Source organism: Podarcis muralis, chromosome 9 (genome assembly GCF_964188315.1).
Source record: "Podarcis muralis chromosome 9, rPodMur119.hap1.1, whole genome shotgun sequence".
In the NCBI taxonomy this organism is placed as follows: Eukaryota; Metazoa; Chordata; class Lepidosauria; order Squamata; family Lacertidae; genus Podarcis; species Podarcis muralis.
The window spans coordinates 54147318-54154471 of record NC_135663.1 but is presented as its reverse complement, the minus strand read 5'-3'; positions in this window follow the sequence as shown (position 1 = coordinate 54154471).

The following is a 7154-nucleotide window of genomic DNA, read 5'->3' as shown; positions in this document are numbered from 1 at the left end:
GACTGCACCCTTCTGTTCTTACTCCTGTTCAGTCACTGCAGCCTCCAGTTCTGCCTTCCCCCCCCCCCCATGGCTGTTCCAAGGCCTCCCCAACCTCAGCTAAGATTCTGCACTCCACAGGAAACTCAAGGGGGAGAACCAACATCCCTGCTCCCCCTTCCAAATCAGGGCAGAAATGGGAGAGCCCCCTTCCTCTAACCTAGGTTCCCATCATTCAGGACCACCCCCAATTTCTTCCTCATGCATCAGCAACTTCAAACCCAATCCAGATACTGATAGCACTGCAGGGCTCATGACAGTGAAAACTCCAAAACTAATATCGCTTTCTGCATTTGAAGAAGTCAGCACACATTTGAAACCAAAAGTGTTTGTACATTTTATATTGGTTGTGACCAGACTTGCTATTACACAAAACTGGAAAGGTTATGCACAGCTGTATTTACCATATTTACTCAATTATAACACACACCCTTTTTGGCCAAATTACATCATGAAAATTAGGGTGTGCATTAGATTTGATGGCAGCAGAAAATACTTTTTTGGTTTCAAGGTTTTGAAAATTGAGGTGCTCAGTAGATTCGAAAGCACATTAGATTTGCCTAAATTTTTGGAAGTTAGCAGATCATAATGTGATGACATGGAAAGTGAAACCAGAATACTATTTCACTGTGTGGAATGACTTTATTATACAAAAATATAACACAATGATAGCTCCCTCTGCGAAAATGTGTGTTTCAGTTTCAGTTTAGAAAAATAATAATCAGAATGATGACAGATAGAAACTATGAAAATTTGGGGCTAGCATGTAGGTAGGTACTTGTGAGATTAGCACTACCATTTCTAGTTATTGATGTCCACAATAAATGACCAGAAAAGGGTCTCCAATTATATTTCTACAGATAAGAGTAAATACAAAGTTACTTGCTAGTGATCTATTTGCTTTTTATAGTAAATCAACTGTTTTATAGTTTATATTGTAAAATTTCTTAATTTTATTATCTTGTTTAGTTAGAAGGGCTGTTAACTAGTGATTCACCCACTTCTTCAGTAGTACTAATAGCACAGGGTTAGATTCAGCAGCAAACAGGCACAGAGGCCTTCACTGCATAATTATCTACTTTTTGTGTTTTTAAGTAAGTATAAGGCTCTTCTCAGCTTTCAAACCCATTTCCACCAATACCTTAGATTGCTGTGAAGTCCCTTCCACAGCCTTTATGGTACCAGACAGATTACCGAACATTTATCATGAGGTCTAGAAGCGTGATGCTGTTCATCATGGTATCTAGGAAAGTTGATTGTTGTTGTTTTTCAACCGTTTGAAAAAGAAGCGAGAAGAAAGGGGAAACTGTGAAAAGCGCCTTTGGCTATTTTGATTATTCCAAGGCCTGAAAGGAGCTAGGTGACAACACAGGAAACCTCCCTCTCCCTGATCAGAACAAGATTCATTCCAACGCAGTCGTAGACTTTGGTTGTTGTTTTTTTCAAGGCTACAGCAATCTGCAGACCATAAATCACCTGCCCAGCTGCAGCCCTCCCCTTGCAGAACCGACCCCGTGTGCAAAGCTGCGCTTCTTCGCCTTCTGTTTAATGGCTCACATCCCTGGCTTTTCAGCTGGAGTGGAGCTGAATATTTTTTACAAGCAGGCGTCGAGTGATCTGTTGCTTCTTGGGGCATAATTGTGTGCGTGCGCGCAGGCGCTCTCATCTACCTGGATCTTTTTACGCACCCAACCTCTGAATCTGCAACTGATGCTACACGTGTGCCCTTTTCTGCCCCACCCCCCGGAGGGATCTACCTCCTGCGTTTAGCCTTTGTAGCAGAAGAAGGTCGCAGGGTTCACTCCGAAAGGTCCTTGATCCGTGACAAGCGTGCCTTTTAACGTGGGAAGAGGCGACATTGTTCAGGGGGCAGGGCTCCAAAGTGTCGGAGCGTTTTCTCCCCCCCCCTCCTCCTCCTCCAAAAACAAAAAAGAGAAACTTTTTGCACACAACAATTAATATATTCGCGTTTCCTCCCACTTTCCCAATGGGCTACCAGCTGCAAAACTCCTGAATAGCAAGCTTAATTGTGTTTTGTCATGCAGAATACCTCCCTTTTCTATAGGGTGGGGAAACGCTGCGAAGGGGAAGGGGGAGAAAAGAGAAACAGCTTTTGGAAGATTTGGAGTGTATTTTCTTTCTCGGCTAGCACGAGCTCATTTGCATGGGTCACCTCTTCGCCTGCCAGACCCAGGTAGCGCCCCACCCCCAGCCCTAGATGTCACACGATGTCACACGCTTTCTGCTTCCTTACAATACTTATTTTTTTTAAAAAAAAATACCATCAACGACTCCATTCCGCTTCCATTATATTAAATCCCATTTTATTAAGGATCCCTCGTTGTTGTTGTTGTTTAAAAAACACACACACACAAAACCCAGCAACTTGCTTTTGAGTGCTGGCTTAGGACCTGGGAGACTCAGTCACGAAGCTCACTGGGTGACCTTGGGCCAGTCACAAATCTCTCAGCCCTAACCTACCCCGCAGGGTTGTCGTGCGGATTAAACGAGGATGTATATGCCACCTTGAGCTCTCTGGAGAAAAGGTGGCATATAAATGCAATGAATGAATGAATGAATCAGTCGGTCCATCATGAGCCTCATGATCTCAGCGTCGTGGGTTCGAGTCCGACCTTGGGTGAAAGATTCCTGCATTGCAGGGGGTTGGACTAGATGACCCTCGGGGTCCCTTCCAGCTCTTACAATTCTATGCCTTTTGTGCCTTGGATCCCTCGTGGCCAGGAGGGTTTTCAAAAATGATGATGATCACAGAATCACAGAACTGCAGATTCTATGGAAGGGACCCCATGAGTCATCTAGTCCAACCCCCTGCAATGCATGAATGTTGATGATTCAAGGAAGCCTCTACTTCAGAGCTTTAATAAAATCGAAACCCTGTATTAGGGCAACGGCTGGCTCCAAGCGAGACGCTCCTTGCCTCGCAGCCCCAGTCATAGAAGACACGTTTACTCGGGAGTAAGTCCTCCGGTTTTGCTTGATAATTGCTGTTAATTATCATGTTTATCTAATTATTAATTAGCGAGCTCCTCCTCTCCTTTCTGGAGCCTCTGTTTCGGGGGGGGGGGTGTCTAATAATCTCCCTGTTCCTTATTTTTTGTGTGCTTAGAATCCATCCTTCTGACACGTTCATCTGATTTCATTTCGATATAGCCTCCTCTCCTGGATGTAACTCCACTAAGAATATGACTATTTGGTGTGTTTGGGTGGGGGGTGGAGAGAGAGAGAGAGATTCAAACCAACATATTCATGGCCTGCCTTTTCCCCCCGGTGACATATTGTGTGAGTGGACGTGGGAGTTGAAAAAGGAGCCATTGATTCCCGGCCGTGAATGAGCCCGCATGAGGGCTCCGCTTTCACCTGCCTCGGAAGGTGGCGAAAATGCGAGCAGAAGAAAAACAACAACAACAACAACCCCGCGTTAAATTAAGCGAGGGTTAATCTCCTCGCCGGCTCCCCTCCGCCGCCATCCCAAACCCTCTCTCTCGCCCCTCGGGTCCGTTGGGCCCTCAGGACTGACCACGCGTCGGTGGCGAGGTGGCCAGGAAAAAGGCGGGAAAAGAGCTTGGGCAGAAAACTCCAAAAGGCTGCGCCTGCCTAGCCCTCATTTACTTGAGCAACCACGTCCCTCTCGCCCCGGTGCTTTCTTGTTGGCTCCCCTTTTTCCTCACACACCCTAATGCAGATTTTCTGTCACACAACTCTCTCTCGCGCGCGCAGAGGACCATTCATTTCCACGAGCATTTCCCTCCCTGTTTTCCTTTGCCACAGATACCTATTTACTCGCACCATTCTGACTGACTCTCGCCTACGTCCCCTTTCCCCATTCACACATTAACTTTCTTTCTTTCTTTCTTTCTTTCTTTCTTTCTTTCTTTCTTTCTTTCTTTCTTTCTTTCTTTCTTTCCTCCCTCCCTCCCTCCCTCCCTCCCTCCCTCCCTCCCTCCCTCCCTCCCTCACAAGCGTATCCCCCTCACTCCCAAGCACAGGCTTCCTGTCTCACAGCTGCCCCTCACTCTCCCAGTTCCCACGCATCCACTCACACGTGTACAAAGGCACGACTGTGCTTCCCTCACATTCACACGTGCTCTCAGATACACTCAGCCTGGCATCCATTCATTCGTCCCTAAGCCCCTTCTTCTTCTTCTTCTTCTTCTTCTTCTTCTTCTTCTTCTCTCGCACGCAGTCATTTCTGACGCACAAACAGTCCTCTTTCTTTTCCTTGAAAGCCCACCTTCTTCCACTTCTTTTGCCCTCCCTCAAGCACTCGAGAAAACCTTCCTTTTCCTCAGCAGCCTCTTCGCCTCACCTAAGCAGTCCCCTGGATTTGGGCCCCGCTTTTCTCTCATGGAATAAGTGTCCCCATTCCGGGCTCATGAGGTGGTTAATGTAGCTTTACCCCCCACCCACCCACACACCAACACAACTCTCCCAAAGGCCACTTCGCTTCACAGGGTGGGACTCCAAATTCAGCCCAGGCATGTGGGAATGGGGAACGCCGTGTAAAGAAGTGGGTCCAAAGCAGTCTGTACAGAGTGGAATGTGGTTTGTGAACATGGCCTAGTGTAGAAAGGAAAGACAACAGGGCTTTTGTGTGTGAGAATACCCCGACTAGTTTAACTTTGTCAAGATTTTTCAAGTGTTTTGACTTAAAACGCAACACCCTGACCCATAGATGCGAATGGGGTTATAATGCTGCCAATGTTTCTGAGGGGTTGAGTCTAGTTTGGTCTATCTCTAAGAGGTACGAAGAGAATTCGGGGGAATCCAAGCACCAACAGTAGCCCCAAACCTTCATTAAGACCCCTTTAAAACATGTCCTCCACTCAGCCAAATGATTCTCCTCAACTGAGGAATTAAGGATTCCTTCCTAACTGATCCCAGACGGCTTTGCTCCATTTTCTCCAGAGCAGTCCCTACAGTCATTTGCGGCTTAAGAGTCTGCATCCCACTTTTCTGCAACTCTGAATCCCTACATTTTGTTTGACTTTGGCAAGCAAAACAAAACAGCACACGCACACCCCAGGTCAAGTCGTCCATCCAGTATCTTTCTTTTCCCTTAAGCGGATTTTCGCCCTGGAGTGCCCTGGCTAAAGTAGCTTCACTTGAAGTGTCATCCCCTTAAATTTCCTTTCAGCCTCCAGTCTCAAGGGAGTCGGGAGTCACTTATTGGAAACGGTGATGCTCAATACAAAGTCATCAAAGCCCTCTGGTTCTTGTCTTGAAGTGACAGGCCTCCTTTATTGGGCTGCTTGAAATACGCCTCCTGTTTTTCAGGGTCCCTCTATCCATCTTTGTCTGTTCTTCAGAGAAGAAGGCGGACAATAAAAAGCAAAGACTGGCAAGCTCCCCACTCTCAGCCTTGGGCAGTGCCAACTGCAGCCTCACAGCAGATTGAAATTGTCACCCCTTAATTAATCTGGAACTAGTTATGTTCCACATGGGGAAGTGTGTGGTGGGGGATGGGGTGCCTGTTTAGATATTTATTTGCTGCTCCTCTTTGGATATATTCTTGCAGTCAGGTTAAGTAACACAGAGATAACCTTAAGGGATGCCTTAATGCCTCCTGGAACCTTTTTCATATTATGTATATCCAGTCTTTTGGCAGCTGGATGCCCAAGGAGGTTGTTTTTAGTATGAGGACAAACTCATAAAATTGCCACGGCAAATGGTTAAGCACTTTTTATGGCTGCATTCCTAAACACATGGCTTAGGGAGTCATTTCCAAGTAACTGTGCTTAGGACATCCCTGCACCCTCAGTTATTTCAGTGGTGATTGTAGGATTTAAGGATGCGATCCTGTGTGTATCTTTACTTCAAGGTAACACAACTTTAACTCAAAGAGGCTTGTTTCTGAGAAATGTACATAAAACCCTGGCAGTAAATATTACCCATTGAAATCATGTTTGGCTCTGTCCTGGCAATTTTTGAAGATCTACAAATAAAATAGCCTATATTTGTTTAGTCGAGCAAGCTCCGCTTTAAAACAACAATAATAATCCAAAATCTATGGGCAAACTCTGGCCAATGTAAAAATGTTTCATTTCAGGTCAATCCCAAACCAGTTAACATAAAGGTAAAGGTACCCCTGCCCGTACGGACCAGTCTTGACAGACTCTAGGGTTGTGCGCCCATCTCACTCAAGAGGCCGGGGGCCAGCGTTGTCCGGAGACACTTCCGGGTCACGTGGCCAGCGTGACATCGCTGCTCTGGCGAGCCAGAGCCGCACACGGAACTCCGTTTACCTTCCCGCTAGTAAGCGGTCCCTATTTATCTACTTGCACCCGGGGGTGCTTTCGAACTGCTAGGTTGGCAGGCGCTGGGACCGAACAACGGGAGCGCACCCCGCCGCGGGGATTCGAACCACCGACCTTTCGATCAGCAAGCCCTAGGCGCTGAGGCTTTTACCCACAGCGCCACCCATGTCCCAGTTAACATACTTGGATTTAAACCCATTTATTCCCAGTGAAGTCAGAAAATTGGCTAGAATCTGTGGAATGAAGGTATTGAGGCACCATCTTTTGAGTTTTAGTGGATTGGGCTTTTCCCGCCCAGTCTTCCTAACCATATTTACTCTGGAGTCAAGCCCACTGAGTTGAATGAGACCTACTTCCTCCTAAGCCTGCGTAGAAATGCTTGCAGAAAAGTTTACCATTTGCAGATCTTCATTCCTATTTTTTGACCAAGCATTTTGCAACTCATAATTACATTCAGCTTGAACTTCAAAACTGTCTTCTGTTACCGGCTTGTTTTCATGTGCAGTTCATAATATAAACTGCCTGTGGAAAACCTATGAGCAAGATGCTCAAGAGCAAGCCAAAGGGATACTTCCAAGTCCTACTGATGCCAAAGAGGGAGTTAATTAAGTTCTTAAATGTCTTCCATTAAAAATATGTGAGGGCAGAAAAGTGTTTGGTTGTGGCTGCCTGGTGCCAATTGTTATTTGAATATAAAACTATGGGTCATCAAATCCAATAGCTTTTTGGAGAGGAGGGGACCAGAATTCTAATCTCATTTAAAAAGGTAAAGGGACTCCTGACCATTAAGTCCAGTCGCGGACGACTCTGAGGTTGTGGCGCTCATCTTGCTTTACTGGC